General features: G+C 45.9%; 1 pseudogene; it reads left to right on the top strand.

The window, feature by feature from the left end:
- Positions 1-1,666, top strand: part of LOC147118524 (uncharacterized) — a 110,635-nt pseudogene extending 108,969 nt beyond the window's left edge.
- Positions 1,667-18,196: the final 16,530 nt, after the last annotated feature.

Genomic DNA, 18,196 nt, shown 5'->3' with positions numbered 1-18,196 from the left:
TAGGCCGAGACCAGGTGGCGGATTCCCTTCCCTGAAGGACATCAGTGAACCAGTTAGGTTTTTATGACAATCCGGCAGCTTTCATGGTCACTTTTTTCTGGTGCCGACCCCACAAATGACCAGATTCATTGAGCTCAATTTCACAACCTGCCTTTGTTTTTTGTGGGTTCTCTCTCACGCTCCCTTTTTCCTGTTTTAAATTCATTTTACAGGATATTAGAAGAGGAGGATTAGCAGACAGGAAACTCAACCAAACATCACGTCAAGATCTGACAGAGTCACTCGACTCATCGGATCTGAATATCATCGGCCTTTGAACGTAAAAGCAAAAAACACCGTTCACAGCGGGGAGAAACCGTACACGTGATCTGTGTGTGGACGAGGCTTCAGCCAATCCTGTGGCCTGTCGAGACACAAGCGCAGTCACACCAGGGGGAAACCGTGTAAATGTGGGGATTGTGAGAAGGGATTCAAATATCCATTTGAGCTGGAAACTCAACGGTGCAATCACACCGGGGAGAGACTGTTCACCTGCTCCGTGTGTGGCAAGAGATGCACTTATTTCTCTGCCCTGCTGATACATCAGTGGGTTCACACTAACGAGAGAGAGTTTAAATGCATCGAGTGGGTGAAGAGATTTAAACGCCCTGAGACACTGAGAGAGCACCAGCACATTCACAGCGCTTACACATTGTTCAGCTGCTCTCACTGTGGGAAGAGGTTCAGGGCATCATCGCACGAGTTCACACCAGTGAGAGGCCGTTCACCTGCTCCGAGTGTGGGAAGGGATTCACTCGTTCATCCACTCTGCTGACACACCAGCGAGTTCACATGGGGGAGAGGCCGTTCACCTGCTCCGTGTGTGGGAAGGGATTCACTCAGTCATCCCACCTGCTGACACACCAACTTGTCCACACTGATAAGAGACCTTTTAAATGTTCTGATTGTGAGAAGAGATTTAAAAGCAGAAGTGATCTGCAGAGACACCAGCGCAGTAACTCTGGGGCGAGACCCTTCGCCTGCTCAGAGTGTGGGAAAGGATTTATTAATTCATCCATTCTGCTGAAGCACGGGTGAGTTCACACTGACGAGAGACCTTTTAAATGCTCGGACTGCGGGAAGTGCTGTAAAAGTTCCTGGGAGCTGACATGCCATCAAACTGTCCACACTGACGAGAGGCTGTTCAGGTGCTCTCACTGTGGGACTGGGTTCAGGCGATCATTTGACCTCACTGTACACCAGCGCACTCACACTGGGGAGAGGCCATTCACCTGCCCTGTGTGTGGGAAGGGATTCATTCGGTCATACACCCTGCTGGCACACCAGCGAGTTCACACCGATGATAGACCTTTTACATGTTCTGACTGTGAGAAGAGATTTAAAAGCAAAAAGGATCTGTTGGGACACCAGCGAGTTCACACTGGGGAGAGGCCATTCACCTGCTCTGAGTGTGGGAAGGAATTCATTCAGAAATCCAACCTGCTGAGACACCAGAGAGTTCACAAGTGACTGCAGGGGTTGGATTCTGCTGCTGTTAATCACATCCAGGACTGAACCATGTTCATTCTGACAGTTGGGGTTTGTTTCTGATGATGTTAATAACTCCCTAACTGGGCTGGAGTTTAATATTTTGGATGGATGTCAAATAAATCAGCTTTGTTTTCAACACATTGTTGTAGATTTTTGTCTTTCTCACCTGAGTGTTTAGCATCACCTGGCTGGAGCTGAGAAAGGACAATCTGGGGGAGGATCATACGGCGGGAACAGAACTTCAGCCTGGACACAGTCCTTCAGGGCCACACTGAGAGGGGCAAATGGCACTTTGGTCTTTCTCGTCTCTCTTCACTGACAGCAAAGTCCCCGTGTGGATTAATCTTGAGGCCTGTGAGGAATGTGTCGCAGCCGCTCTCTGCCATGGTTCAGAGCTCCTCGGCATGGAACAGAAGGCTCCTTTACAACTGTGTTTAGAGTCGGGAAGAACAACGGTGAATGCTGGAAACGTGCTGTCAAATCAGAGATTGGTGTCAAACTGCGATCTGTTCCTGACTGAAAGTGAAACGGCAGGTTTAAGTTTCCAGTCTAAAAATGACTGGTAATTATTCTGCGACGATTTAATATGTGTGTGTGACAGTCCTGAGTCCAACATTTTAAGGCAGGCGTTAACCCATTTAAAATAAACCCGTTTAAAATAAATTGATTAAAGCCTACATTAAAATAGCAGAGGGAGGAGTTCACAGGAGCCTGTTAACTGCTGGTACAATTATACAACAGACATTTGATCTCCAGATAAAGAAGGACCTGCAGCGTGTTTCCAGGAATTCCCTGTTTTATTGATGTGTGTTAGACACCAGGATAACTAAAAATACACGACCAGAACATCCACGGGGAGCGATCCCGACAGTTACTCTGGGATCACTCCCGCTGTAGAACTCCACCACTGACTCTGCTGAAGGTTGTAGGCTCAGGGAGTGGGGCCTCCAGGAGTGGATGGTAAGAAAGCTGGGCTTCAGTATCCTGACAAATATATGCCGAGGAACCAGAGGATTCTAAAGTAAATGTTGGTCCCTTAGAGGATGAGACTGGGGAATTAATAATGGGGAAATGGTAGAGACTCTGAACAAATATTTCGTATCTGTCTTCACAGTAGAAGACACAAACAACATCCCAATAATGGATAATCAAGGGGCCACAGGGAGGGGGAAGTAAAGACAATCACTATCACGAAGGAAATAGTACTTGGTAAAATAATGGGACTAAAAGACGACAAGTCCCCTGGACCAGATGGCCTGCATCCCAGGGTCTTAAAAGAAGTGGCTGCAGAGATAGTGGATGCATTGGTTGCAATATACCAAAATTCCCTGGACTCTGGAGAGGTCCCAGCGGATTGGAAAACCGCAAATGTAACACAACTATTTAAGAAAGGAGGGAGATAGAAAGCAGGAAACTATAGACCAGTTAGCCCAACATCTGTCGTTGGGAAAATGCTGGAGTCCTTCATTAAGGAAGCAGTAGCAGGGCATTTGGAAAATCATAATGCAGTCAAGCAGAGTCAGCATGGTTTTATGAAAGGGAAATCATGTTTAACAAATTTGCTGGAGTTCTTTGAGGATGTAATGAGTAGGGTGGACAAAGGTGAGCCAGTGGATGTGGTGTATTTGGATTTCCAGAAGACATTCGACATAAAGGTTACTGCATAAGGTAAGAGCTCACGGAGTTGGGGTAATATATTAGCATGGATAAAGGATTGGCTAACTAACATAAAGCAGAGAGTCGGGATAAATGGGTCATTTTCCGGTTGCCAACAGGTTGCCACAGGGATCGGTGCTGGGGCCCCAACTATTCACAATCTACATTAATGACATGATGAAGGGACTGAGTGTAATGTAGCCAAGTTTGCGGATGATACAAAGATGGGTGAGAAAGCCAGGTGTGCAGAGGACTCAAAGAACTTGCAAAGGGATATAGACAGGCTAAGTGAGTGGGCAAACATTTGGCAGATGGAGTATAATGTGGGAAAGTGCGAGGCAGGTACACTTTGGCAGGAAAAATAAAAAAGCAAATTATTATTTAAATGGAGAGAGATTACAAAATGCTACAGTTCAGAGGGACCTGGGGGTCCTTGTGCATGAAACACAAAAAGTTAGCATGTAGGTACAGCAAGTAATCAAAAAGGCAAATGGGATGTTGGCCTTTATTTCAAGTGGGTTGGAGTATAAAAGCAGGGACATCCTGTTTTAACTGTACAGGGTAGTGGTGAGCCCACACCTGGAGTACTGCGTACAGTTTTGGTCTCCTTATTTAAGGAAGGATATACTTGCAATGGAGGCAGTTCAGAGATGATTCACCAGGTTAATTCCAGAGATGAGGGGGTTGACTTATGAAGAAAGGTTGAGCAGGCTGGGCCTATACTCATTGAAGTTTAGAAGAATGAGAGGTGATCTTATTGAAACATATAAGATAAGGGGGCTCGACAAGGTAGATGCAGAGAGGATGTTTCCCCTCGTGGGGAAATCTAGAACTCGGGGGCACAGTTTTAGAATAATGGGTCGCCCTTTTAGAACTGAGATGAGGAGGAATTTCTTCTCTCAGAGGGTCATAAATCTGTGGAATTCTTTGCCCCAGAGAGCTGTGGAGGCTGGGTCATTAAATACATTTAAGTTGGAGATAGACAGATTTTTGCAAGATAAGGAAGTGAAGGGTTATGGGGAGCGGGCGGGGAAGTGGCTTTCAGCCCAAGATCAGATCAGCCATGATCTTATTGAATGGCGGAGCAGGCTCGAGGGGCCAAGTGGCCTATTCCTGCTCCTATTTCTTATGTTCTTATGATTCCTTTCTAAGGAACCGTCTGGGGTTTTACCGGCCAGCGTAAGTCTAAGGGTGAATGACTGCTGACTCACTGAACTGTCTTACATTGAACCCAGTTCAGATCAAGGTGAGTTCAGTTTACAGGAGAATAGGGACAAATATCACCCACAATTGAGGGAGTCAAAAGCAGCCATTGGAGAAGTTCAGAGATCTTTGAAAAAGAAGATGCTGCACAATTGTGGTAATAATAGTAAAAGCTTTTCCAGCTATATCAGGAGTCAGGAGACATAGTTACACAGAGTTACATAGAATTACAGAGTCTACAGCACAGGAACAGGCCATTCGGCCCAACTGGTCAATGCCGGTGTTTCTGCTCCACACGAGTCTCCTCCCACCACTCTTCATCTAACCCTATTAGCATATCCTTCTATTCCTTTCTCCCTCATGGGCTTATCTACCTTCCCCATGAATGTATCTGTGCTATTCGCCTCAACTACTCCTTGTGGTAGCACGTTCCACATTCTGACCTCTCTTTGGGTAAAGAAGTTTCTCCTGAATTCCCCATTGGATTTATTAGAGACTGTGTTATATTTATGACCTGTAGTTTTGGACTCCCCGACAAGTGGAAACATTTTCTCCAGGTCCACCCGATATAACCTTTTCATAATCTTAAAAACCTTGATCAGGTCACCCATCGGCCTTCTCTTTATTCTAGAGAAAAGAGCCCCAGCCTGTTCAGCCTTTCCTGATAAGTATATCGTCTCAGTTCTGGGATCATCCTTGCAAAGCCTTATTCCACCTTCTCCAGTGCCTCTATATCCTTTTTATAATATGGTGACCAGAACTGTGCACCGTACGCCAAGTGTGGTCTAACCAATGTCCTATACAAGTTTAACATAACTTTTCTGCTTTTCAATTCTATCCCTCTAGAAATGAGCCCCAGTCCATTGTTTGCTCCTGTTATGGCCTCATTAACCTGTGTCGCTACTTTTAGTGATTTGTGTATCTGGACCCCGAGATCCCTTTGCTCCTCTACCCCATTTAGATTCTTATTTTCCAAGTAGTGTGTGGCCTCATTATTATTCCTACCAAAATGCACCACCTATCTTAAAATTAATTTGCTAATTACCCTCCCATTCTGGAAGCTTATTAATGTCTTCTTGCATGTTGTCACAGTCTTCCTCAGTATTAACTCTACCTCCCAATTTGGTGTCATTGACAAATTTTGGAATTGTACCTCTGATTCCCGAGTCCAAACCGCTTCTGTAAATGGTGAACAACAGTGGTCCCAGCACCGATCCCTGTGGAACATCACTTCCCACCTTTTGCCACTCTTAACTCCTGCTCTCTGTTTCCTGTTTTGTGACCAGCTTGTTATCCATAAACAGTTTGTAAGATCAACAAGATGACCCAGGCCAGGCTGTGTGGAGTGAAGGGCCAGGCAGCAGAATGGATGGAAAGTTGGCTACAAAACAGAAATCAGAGGGTTGGAGTTAAGGGAAGTTTGGTGCGATCTTTCCATCCATTCTGCTGCCTGACCTTTGACTCTACACGGCCTGACTGTGGTCATCTTGTAGACCGTACATACTGCAGACACAGTGCACCAGTGGTGGAGGGGGTGGATATTGAGTCCTGTGGCAGGGGCGCTGATGAAGTGGATTTCTCTGTCCGTGAGTTTTGAGGCATCGCGAGTGGCATTTTTCACCTCTTTCCACCTTTAAATAAACCTTGCTGCCAGTTTATTAAAGCCATTAACAGCCACTTGGGTGGGACACACCAATAAATGAGGCCTTGTTTCCCTCACAATGACAGGCCTGAGCCCGAGTTAGAAAACATTTAGTAATTAAACCAGACTGGGCGGGGCCTGAGGTGCGAGTTAGTAACGGAAAATTGGTGGCCAGCGTACTTCACACCAGGGCTGAGGACCCGGGGACTCGGGTTTCTGTATCATTTATTGATTAATTTAGTTTATTGCCCAATCTCAATCAGACTGGCGGGTCATCTTGCTGTCCGGCGGAGGCGAGGTTCCCCAATGGAGGGCTCTCTACGCGGGGGTCCTTCCCTGCACCATTGGGGATCTGGGGTGGAGACTGTTGCAAGGAGCTGTCATGTGCAACAGTTTTTAAACTCCTTTCTGGACTCCAAGGCCAGCTGTGTTTTCTGTGGCCTAGAGGAGTCCACGGGCCGTGTATATATTCAGTGTGAGAGGTTTCAGCCCCTGTGTAGTTACCTGAAGGGGCTGCTCCTCAACTCTTGGTTACACTTTAGCCCCACGCTCCTAATCTTTGCCCGCCCAGGGTGGAGGGGGGTGGGTAAGTCAGAGGATCTTCTCCTGGACCTGCTCTTGGGCCTGGCAAAAACAGAAATTTGTAGGCCCAGGATGGGCGGGGCCCATGGGGGGGTCACTCTGGCTGCCTGCCTCTCTCCCGTGGTCTTGTCCCTGCCCGGGTGGCCCTGGAGAGGGAGCAGGCGGTGTCCACTGGTTCACTTGATACCTCCCTCAACCGGTGGGCACGGAGGTATCAAGAGGCGATAATCGATCCTCACAATCACATTGTGATTTAATTATTAATTGTGTGTGTGTCACAAATACATTTCTTCTATTCTGATACAAAATCTCTACTGGACATGTTAAACTACTAGTTATTTAATCAGGGCTGCAGCTGCTGAAAGGTTGACTGTACTGAGGTTTGTGGCCAGAGCTGGCAGACGTGTTGTTCTGAAGTCTGATGTCTCACACCTGAACAGTCTGTTTATGTTGTGTTGTAATGACCTTTTCCTGTTGCCTGGTGTCAGAAATAGAAATCAAAGGGAGATGATGCCCCACTCTGTTAATCAACTCTTTGACACATTTCCACGCATTTCCTTTCTTAATTTACAAAGATCACAACTCCATTAGTGAACAATGGATTGCCAGTCTGCCACTTTTTAGTGAGGCTTGAAAGGATTCGCTGTGAAGCTACACCTGCCCATCTGTCTGTGTGTCACTGTGTTTGGATTGTGTTAGACAACAGTCCGAATATCTCGCCTACATCCATTACAATTTTTGAAGTGTTAGATTGTACTTGGAAGAAGTTGAGTTTGAATCTGACAATTCTGAAATTGGGAGCTGTTAATGATTTCTGTTTTTCACATAACTATATAGTGATGTGATCAGTCAAATCAAATTAAAAGATGCTGCTATTTACTGAACACAACTGAATAATTCTACAAGGATGCTATCGCAGTCTTCCTCAGTATTAACTACAATCCCAATTTAGTGTCATCAGCAAATTTTGAAATTGTACCTCTGATTCCCAAGTCCAAATCATTCATGTAAATGATGAACAACAGTGGTCCCAGCACCGATTCCCCGTGGAACACCACTTCCCACCTTCCGCCCGTCTGTAATTCTGAGGGAAACTTACGAGGCCTCGTTGTTTGCCTGTCCTGCTCATGAGGCTGTAAAAGGGTTTAATAATTCAGCAACAATTCTTATAAAGGTGGAAGGTGGTGAAAAACGACACCAGCGTTGCCTAAAACACAAAGACAAAGAAGTTCACTTCATCAGCACCCTGGCACAGGACTCAATATCTACCCCCTCCACCATTGGTGTACTGTGTCCACAGTAAGTACGATCTACAGGGTGACCAAGGTCAGGCCATGTGGAGTCAAGGTCCAGGTAGCTGAATGGGTGGCAAGATGGCTCCAAAACAGAAATCAGAGGGTGGAAGTTAAGGGGAGTTTCTCGGACTGGCAGAAAGTGAGAACTGGTGTCCCACATGGATCCGTGCTGGGGCCACTGGTGTTCACTATCATTTGGACTCAGAAACTGGAGGCATGTTGTTGGAATTGACAGATTACACCAAGTGCCTTCACACTGTGCAAACGATCCATTGTGCTAAGTGCGATAGAATGTGAACAGACCTAGCAGCTTAAAACTGGGTACCCATAAGGCACTGTGGGCCATCAGCAGCATTCATCCATCCATAGGCGAGGGCCCCAAAGGCACGAGCATTAATCCTCCTCTGGGGAGGGCCCATCGGCCCAAGCATTCTATTCAAGAAAGGAGGGAGAGCAAAAACTGGGAACTACAGGCCAGTAAGCCTGACATCAGTCGTCGGGAAAATGCTGGAATCCATTACTGAGGAAGTGGTAACAGGGCACTTAGGCAGAGTGAACACGGTTTTATGAAAGGGAAATCGTCTTTAACAAATGTATTAGATTTTTTAAGGATGTAACTGGCAGGGTAGATAAAGGCGAACCAGTGGATGTAGTATATTTGGATTTGCAAAAGGCATTCGATAAGGTGCCAGATAAAAGGTTGCTAAGCAAGATAAGGGCTCATGGGATTGAGGGTAATGTATTAGCGTGGAGAGAGGATTGGTTGACAGACAGAAAACAGAGAGTAGGAATAAACAGGTCAATTTCCGATTGGCAGGCTGTAACTCGTGGGGTGCCGCAAGAATGCTTGGGCCTCAGCTATTTACAATCTACATCACTGATTAGATGAAGGGACCGAGTGCAATGTATTCAGGTTTGCTGACAATACAAAGCTAGGTGGGAAAGTAAGCTGAGAGCAGGACACAAGCAGCCTGCAAAGGGATGTAGACAGGTTAGGTGAGGGGGCAATAAGACGGCAGATGGAGTATAATGTGGAGAACTGTGAGGTTATTCACTTTGATAGGAAAAATAGGAAAACAGAATTTTTTTAAATATTGAGGAATTATTAAATGTTGTTGTTCAGAGAGATTTAGGTGTCCTCGTACAGGAAACACAGAATGTTAGCATGCAGGTACAGCAAACAATTAGGAAGGCAAATGGCATGTTGGCTTTTACTGCAAGGGGGTTGGAGTATAAGAGTAAGGACGTCTTGCTACAATTGTACAGGGCTCTGGTGAGACCACACCTGGAGTACTGTGCACAGTTTGGCCGCCTTATCTGAGGATGGACATACTTGCCTTAGAGGCGGTGCAACGAAGGTTCACTAGATTGATCCCTAGGATGTGAGATTGAGTAGAATGGGCCTATACTCTCTGGCATTTAGAAGAATGAGAGGTGATCTCATTGAAACATATAAGATTCTGAGGGGGATTGACAGGGTAGATGCTGTGAGGTTGTTTCCCCTGGCTAGAGTGTCTAGAACTGGGGCACAGTCTCAGGATGCGGCGTCGGCCATTTAAGGATGAGGAGAAATTTCTTCACTCGGGGTTCTGAATCTTTGGAATTCTCTACCCCTAATGGCTGTGGATGCTGAGTCGTTGAGGATATTCAAGGCTAAAGATCATCCATGATCTTATTGAATGGCGGAGCAGGCTCGAATGGCCGACTCCTGCTCCTAATTCTTATGCTCTTATGTATGTTCTTAAAGCACCCCATGGGCAAGTGCCACATAGCTCTGAGCATTAATCCACCCCAGGGCCCCGAGGGCCCGAGCATTAATCCACCCCAGGGCCCTGAGGGCCCGAGCATTAATCCACCCAAGGGCCCCGAGGGCCCGAGCATTAAGAACATAAGAAATAGGAGCAGGAGTAGGCCATACGGCCCCTCGGGCCTACTCCACCATTCAATAGGATCATGGCTGATCTGAATCTAGACTCACGTCCACTTCCCTGCCCTCTCCCCGTAACCCCTAATTTCATTATCAGCTAGGAAAATGTCTATCTCCATTTTAAATTTATTTAATGTTGCAGCTTCCACAGCTCTCTGGGGTAGCAAATTCCATAGATTTACTACCCTCTGAATGAAGAAGTTTCTCCTCATCTCAGTTTTGAAAGGGCAGCCCCTTATTCTAAGATTATGCCCCCTAGTTCTAGTCTCACCCATCAGTGGAAACATCCTCACCGCATCCAACCAATCAAGCCCCCTCACAATCTTATATGTTTCGATAAGATCGCCTCTCATTCTTCTGAACTCCAATGTGTAGAGTCCCAACCTATTCAACCTTTCCTCATACGTCAAACCCCTCATCTCTGGAATCAACCGAGTGAACCTTCTCTGAACCACCTCGAGAGCAAGTATATCTTTTCTTAAATATGGAAACCAAAACTGCACGCAGTATTCCAGGAGTGGCCTCACCAATATCCTGTATAACTGAAGCAAGACTTCCCTGTTTTTATACTCCATCCCCCTTGCAATAAAGGCCAAGATTCCATTGGCCTTCCTGATCACCTGCTGCACCTGCATACTAACCTTCTGTGTTTCATGCACCAGGACCCCCAGATCCCTTTGTACTGCAGCACTTTGCAGTTTCTCTCCAATTAGATAATAACTTGCTCTTTGATTTTTTCTGCCAAAGTGCATAACCTCACACTTTCCAACACTATATTGCATCTGCCAAATCTCTGCCCATTCACTTAGCCTGTCTATGTCCTTTTGCAGGTTTTTTATTTCCTCCTCACTCACTGCTTTCCCTCCCATCTTTGTATCGTCAGCAAACTTGGATATGTTGCACTCGGTCCCTTCCTCCAAATTGTTATTTTAGATTGTAAAGAGTTGGGGTCCCAGCACTGACCCCTGCGGAACACCACTAATTACTGATTGCCAGCCCGAGAACGAACGATTTATCCCAACTCTTTGTTTTCTGTTAGATAGCCAATCTTCCACCCATGCCAGTATATTACCCCCAATTCTGTGATTTTTTATCTTGATCAGTAATCTTTTGTGTGGAACCTTGTCAAATGCCTTTTGGAAATCCAAATACACTGCATCCACTGGTTCCCCTTTATCCACCCTGTATGTTACATCCTCAAAGGATTCAAGCAAATTTGTCAAACATGGCTTCCCCTTCGTAAAACCATGCTGACTCTGTCCTATTAAATTATGTTTATTCAAATGCTCTGTTACTGTTTCCTTAATAATGGACTCCAACATTTTGCCAACCACAGATGTTAGGCTAACTGGTCTATAGTTTCCAGCTTTTTGTCTACTTCCCTTCTTAAATAAGGGCGTTACATAAGCAGTTTTCCAATCTGCCGGGACCTTTCCTGAGTCCAGGGAGTTCTGGAAAATGATCACCAATGCATCCACAGTCCCTAACGCCACTTCTCTCAAGACCCTAGGATGTAGGCCATCAGGTCCGGGGGATTTATCCGCCTTATGTCCCATTATTTTACTGAGTACCATCTCCTTAGTGATTATAATCATGTTTAGCTCCTCCTCCCTCCCCCCCCATTGCCCCCTATTTTTCCAGTGTTGGGATATTTTTAGTGTCCTCTACTGTAAAGACTGATACAAAATATTTGTTCAGCGTCTTTGCCATCTCCATGTTTCCCACCACTAGTTTCCTGGTCCCATCCTCTAAGGGACCAATGTTCACTTTAGCCACCCTTTTTCTTTTTATACAGCTGTAGAAACTCTTGCTATCTGTTTTTATATTTTTTGCTAGCTTACTTTCATAATCTATCTTCCCTTTCTTAATTAATCTTTTAGTTATTGTTTGCTGGCTTTTAAATGCTTCCCATTCTTCTATCCTCCCACTAGATTTGGCTACTTTATATGCCCTTGTTTTCAGTCGAATACTATCCTTTATTACTTTACTTAGCCATGGATGGCTGTCTTTTCTTTTACTCCCCTTTTTCCTCAGTGGAATATATTTATCTTGAAAGATGTGAAATACCTCCTTGAATGTAGACCACTGCTCTTGTACCGTCTTACACTTTAATCTGTTTTCCCAGTCCACTTTAGTCAATTCTACTCTCATACCTTCATAGTCTCCTTTATTTAAGCTTAGTACGCTGGTTTGAGATCCAACTCTCTCACCCTCAAACTGAATTTGCAATTCAACCATATTATGGTCACTCATTCCAAGGGGATCCTTTACTAGGCCATTTTTTATTAATTCTGTCTCATTACACAAGACCAGATCTAAGATTGCCTGCCCCCTGGTTGGTTCAGTTACATACTGCTCAAGGAACCCATCCCTAATACACTCTATGAACTCTTCCTCAATGCTGCCATGCCCAATTTGATTAGTCCAGCCAATATGAAAGTTAAAATCCCCCATGATTATAACTGTTCCCTTATTACAAGCCCCAACTATTTCCTGATTTATACTCCGACCAACAGAGTTGCAACTGTTAGGAGGCCTATAGACTATGCCCACTAGTGACTAGCTCTGAGCATTAATCCACCCCAGGGCCCCGAGGGCCAGAGTATTAATCCACCCCAGGGCCCTGAGGGCCCGAGTATTAATCCACCCCGGGGCCCCGAGGGCCCGAGTATTAATCCACCCCAGGGCCCCGAGTGCTCTGAGCATTAATCCACCCCAGGGCCCCGAGGGCCCCAGTATTAATCCGCCCCGAGGGCCCAAGTATTAATCCACCCCAGGGCCCCGAGGGCCCAAGTATTAATCTACCCCATGGGCCCCGAGGGCCCGAGCATTAATCCACCCCAGGGCCACCTAGCTCTGAGCATTAATCCACCCCAGGGCCCCGAGGGCCCGAGTATTAATCCACCCCAGGCCCCCGAGTATTAATCCACCCCAGGGCCTGAGTATTAATCCACCCCAGGGCCCCGAGGGCCTGAGCCTTAATCCACCCCAGGGCCACATAGCTCTGAGCATTAATCCACCCCAGGATCCCGAGGGCCCGAGTATTAATCCACGCCAGGGCCCCGAGGGCCCGAGTATTAATCCACCCCAGGGCCCCGAGGGCCCGAGCATTAATCCACACCAGGGCCACATAGCTCTGAGCATTAATCCACCCGAGGGCCCGAGTATTAATCCACCCCAGGGCCCCGAGGGCCCGAGTATTAATCCACCCCAGGGCCCCGAGGGCCCGAGCATTAATCCACACCAGGGCCACATAGCTCTGAGCATTAATCCACCCCAGGGCCCCAAGGGACTGAGCATTAATCCACCCCAGGGCCCCGAGGGCCCGAGTATTAATCCACCCCAGGGCCCCGAGGGCTCTGAGCATTAATCCACCCCAGGGCCCCGAGGGCCCGAGTATTAATCCACCCCTGCTTTACGTACATAGAATTGACAGTCTAGAAACAGGCCATTTGGCCCAACTGGTCTGTGCCAGTGTTTATAAGAACATAAGAAATAGGAGCAGGAGTAGGCCAATCGGCCCCTCGAGCCTGCTCCGCCATTCAATAAGATCATGGCTGATCTGATCCTAACCGCCAATCCACTATCACAGAACCATCTCCTGAATCTAACAGAATTAGACACACAAAATAGGAGCAGGATCAGGCTACACGGCCCCTGGGCCCGCTCCGCTACCCACAGGGCCATGACCGATCCGAACCTAGACTCATGTCCAAATTCCTGCCCGCTCCCCGTAACCCTTAATTCCCTTTACTTCTAGGAAACTATCTATTTCTGTTTTAAATTTATGTAATGATGTAGCTTCTACAGCTTTTTGGGACAGCATATTCCATGGAGCTACCACCCTCTGAGTGAAGTAGTTCCTCCTCATCTCAGTTTTGAAAGAGCAGCCCCTTATTCTAAGACTATGCCCCCTAGTTCTAGTTTCACCCATCATCGGGAACATCTTCCCCGCATCCACCCGATCCAACCCCTTCGCAATCTTATATGTTTCAATAAGATCGCCTCTCATTCTTCTGAACTCCAATGAGTAGAGTCCCAATCTACTCAACCTCTCCTCATATGTCCATCCCCTCATCCCCGGGATTAACCGAGTGAATCTTCTTTTTACTGACTCGAGAGGAAGTATGTCCTTTCTTAAGTATGGACACCAAAACTGTACGCAGTATACCAGGTGCGGTCTCACCAATACCTTGTACAAGTGAAGCAATACCTCCCTATTTTTATATTCTATCCCCCTAGCAATGAAAGCCAACATTCCATTGGCCTTCTTAATCACTTGCTGCACCTGCATACTAACCTTTTGAGTTTCGTGCACCAGGACCCCCAGATCCCTTTGTACTTCAGTACTTTCCAGTTTCTTGCCATTAAGATAATAACTTGCTCTACGATTTTTCCTGCCAAAGTGCATAACCTCACACTTTCCAGTATTGTATTCCATCTGCCAAATCTCTGCCCACTTACTTAGCCTGTCTATGTCCCCTTGCAGGTTTTTTATGTCCTCCTCACTCACTACTTTCCCTCCCATCTTAGTATCATCTACAAACTTTGATATGTTACACTCGGTCCCCTCCTCCAAATCGTTAATATAGATTGTAAAGAGTTGGGGACCCAGCACTGACCCCTGCGGAACACCACTAGTTACTGGTTGCCAGTCTGAGAATGAACCATTTATCCCAACTCTCTGCCTTCTGTTAGATAGCCAATCCTCTATCCATGCCAGAATATTACCCCCAATCCCGTGATTTTTTATCTTAAGCAATAATCTTTTGTGTGGCACCTTGTCAAATGCCTTTTGGAAGTCTAAATACACTATATCCACTGGTTCCCCTTTATCCACCCTATATGTTACTTCCTCAAAGAACTCCAGCAAATTTGTCAAACATGACTTCCCCTTCATACAACCATGCTGACTTTGTCCTATTAAATTATGATTATCCAAATGTCCTGTTACTGTCTCCTTAATAATGGACTCCAAAATTTTACCTACCACAGATGTTAGGCTAACCGGTCTATAGTTTTCAGCCTTCTGTCTACTGCCCTTTTTAAATAAGGGTGTTACATTAGCAGTTTTCCAGTCTGCCGGGACCTTTGCCGAGTCCAGGGAGTTTCGGAAAATTATTACCAATGCATCCACAATCCCTACCGCCACTTCCCTCAAGACCCTAGGATGTAAGCCATCAGGTCCAGGTGATTTATCCGCCTTGAGTCCCATTATTTTACCGAGTACCACTTCCTTAGTGATTTTGATCGTGTTTAGCTCCTCCCCCCCTTTAGCCCCCTGTTTGTCCAGTGTTGGGATATTCTTAGTGTCCTCTACTGTAAAGACTGATACAAAATATCTACACGAGCCTCCACCCACTCTAATAACCTCTGCCTACCCTGCCCTCATATCCCTTTATTCCCTTCTCCCATAGATACATCAACCCTGCTCTTAAATGTACCATTGCTATCTGCTTCAGTCACTCAGTGTGGCAGCGAGTTCCACATTCTCACCACACTGTGTGTGAAGAACTTCCTCCGAACTTCTTTATTTGATCTGTTAGTGGCGATCTTATATTGCTGCCTCCTTGTCTGACTCACCCAGAAGTGGAAACAGTTTCTCCACATCTACCCTATAAACCCCCTCGTATCAATCAGGACTCCTCTCAGTCTTCTCTTTCCCAGAGAAAAGAGCCCAAACCTGCTCAATCGTGCCTGAGAGTTGCACCCTCTCAATTCTGGTAACGTTCTTGTAAATCTTTTCAGCATTTTCTCCAGTGCTTCAATATCCTTTTGTCGAGTGAAGACCCGAACCGCTCACAGTGCTCCAACTGTGGTCTAACCAAGGTTCAATATAAATTGAACATTACCTCCCTGCACTTGTATTATATTCCTCTAGAAATGAACCGCTCACAGTGCTCCAACTGTGGTCTCACCAAGGTTCAATATAAATTGCACATTACCTCCCTGCTCTTGTATTATATTCCTCTAGAAATGAACCGCTCACAATGCTCCAACTGTGGTCTCACCAAGGTTCAATATAAATTGAACATTACCTCCGTGCTCTTGTATTCTATTCTAGAAATGAGCCCCAGTCCTTTCTTTGCCCTCTTTATGCCCTGTTCAACTTGTGTTGCTACTTTTATGTGTCTGTAATCACAGATCTCTTTGCACCTTTATTCCATTTAATTCATTCCCTTCCACAACAACAACAACAACTTGTATTTGTATAGCGCATTTAACGTAGTAAAACGTTCCAAGGTGCTGCACAGGAGTATTTTAAGACAAAATATTTGACAGCGAGCTACATACGAATAAATTACATCAGGTGACCAAAAGCTTGGTCAAAGAGGTAGGTTTTAAGGAGCGTCTTAAAGGAGGAAAGATAGGTAGCGAGGCAGAGAGGCTTAGGTAGGCAATTTCAGAGCTTAGGGCCTAGGCAACAGAAGGCATGACCACCAAAGATTGAGCGATTATAATCAGGGATGCTCATGATGTGTTTTCTGCCCTTGCAGCGCGTTCCTATGCAGAGCTAGACAGGTAGCTAACAACTTGATATCTTCCCATAAAAATCACAAGGCTTGACTTTTCTTGTAAACTTTACTGAAAGATTCTTATTGTGAAACTGAAATACAATACAGAAATGGAAGCACACATTAGTATCCAAGCACATAACTGATATGCATACACAAATTTAGGTACGCCTGAGCAACACAGTACATTTGGCATGTAACTTACCAAAACACGTGGAAACACAGCTTACTGTGAATATACATTTAGCAAACTGGAAGGCATTCTCTTTAAATTAGCCCTGTACATAGTGCATCAAAATACAGCTACAAGTTAACCAGCTAGACAGAGAGTGAGCACTTCAGGGCTAGCTGTGTAAGTTTGCTTGCAGAGAAAAGTTACAAACTAAACATTTTCTGCAAAATATAGTGTACACTAATCATCTATAACATTCTCAAGTACTTACAGACAAATAGTGTCCAAGGCTGGAGCGTGACAAGAATATAACTTCCCAGACCATTTGTGGCTGCAGGTCTGTGATATACAGTAGTTTACTTTACTGTGCTTTACTGTACTTTACTGCACTTGCTAGGTACCAAATATCCACTAGGTGGCGGCACACAATGGAAATCGACCCAAATTACTCAAACCCCTGAATGAACTGGAAAACTAACATAAATTCCTAAAGAAAGGTAGCACAATGTGGTCTCCTCAACACTGGGGAGACCAAACACAGATTGGGTGACTGCTTTGCGGAACACCTCCGTTCAATCCATAAGGGTGACCCCGAGCTTCCAGTCGCCTGTCACTTTAATTCTCCACTCCACTCCCACTCTGATCTCTCCATCCTCAGCCTCTTACACTGTTCCAATGAAGCTCAATGTAAGCTCAAGGAACAGCACCTCTTCTTTCGATTGGGCACTTTACAGCCTTCCGGACTCAACATTGAGTTTAACAATTTCAGACTATAACCTCTGTCCCTATTTTTTTCTTTTTTTCCCCTCTCTCACAAGGCAGCTGTTGATCATCCTGCCATTGCCATTTACACTTCATCTAGAGTCATCTTTTGTTTCTTAACTTGTCCCATTACCATCTCCTTTTGCTTTGCACCATCATCCCTTTTGTCTCTTAATCTCCCCTGCCTTCCATCCTATCACAGACCTTCCCTTTTGTTCTTTCCTCCCCTCCCCCCTTTCCCTGTCCCTACACTCGCTTAAAAACCTGTTGCATCTCTGTGGTAAACCACTGTTATACCTGTCTGTATGTGTATTCCACTAGGTACAGGTCTGGACATGCCTCGGCTGACTCCTCCCACTATTCCAGGTATATAAGTGACTACCTCCCAGTCCCTTAGTATTCTGGACGGGTCGACCACTCGAGACGAGACCTTCATTCTTTAGTTAATAAAAGCCTGGTTGTTACTTGCTTAACCTCAGTCTTTTGAGTAATTGATGGCGCATCAATTTTATTAACTACATTTTTTATAATGGAGAAGATCCTCACACCAGCATGCCTGGACCTGGACAGTCGGGAAGCGGACGCTTCCACCAAGTTTGCTCACTGGCTCATGTGCTTCGAGGCATTCCTGACTGCCTCCACTGCGGTCGTAACGGATGCGAACAAACTGTCTGTCCTGATCTCCAAGGTGAACCACCGAGTGTACTCAGTCATCCGGGACGCGACCTCGTACACAGCCGCCCTCCAGCTCCTCAAGACCCAGTACACGCGCCCTGTGAACGAAGTTTACGCCAGGCACCTCCTGGGGAGTCACAAGCAACAACCTGGGGAATCGACTGAGGAATACCTCCAAGCACTGTCCGTGCTTGGCCGGGCCTGTGGGTGTAAGGCGGTAACGCCCGCTAAGTACAC

Source organism: Somniosus microcephalus, chromosome 4 (genome assembly GCF_052327205.1).
Source record: "Somniosus microcephalus isolate GS21.2 chromosome 4, FLI_Smic_1.0, whole genome shotgun sequence".
NCBI classification, from domain to species: domain Eukaryota; kingdom Metazoa; phylum Chordata; class Chondrichthyes; order Squaliformes; family Somniosidae; genus Somniosus; species Somniosus microcephalus.
The sequence above is the reverse complement of the archived record's forward strand: the minus strand, read 5'-3'. Positions and strand labels throughout refer to the sequence as shown.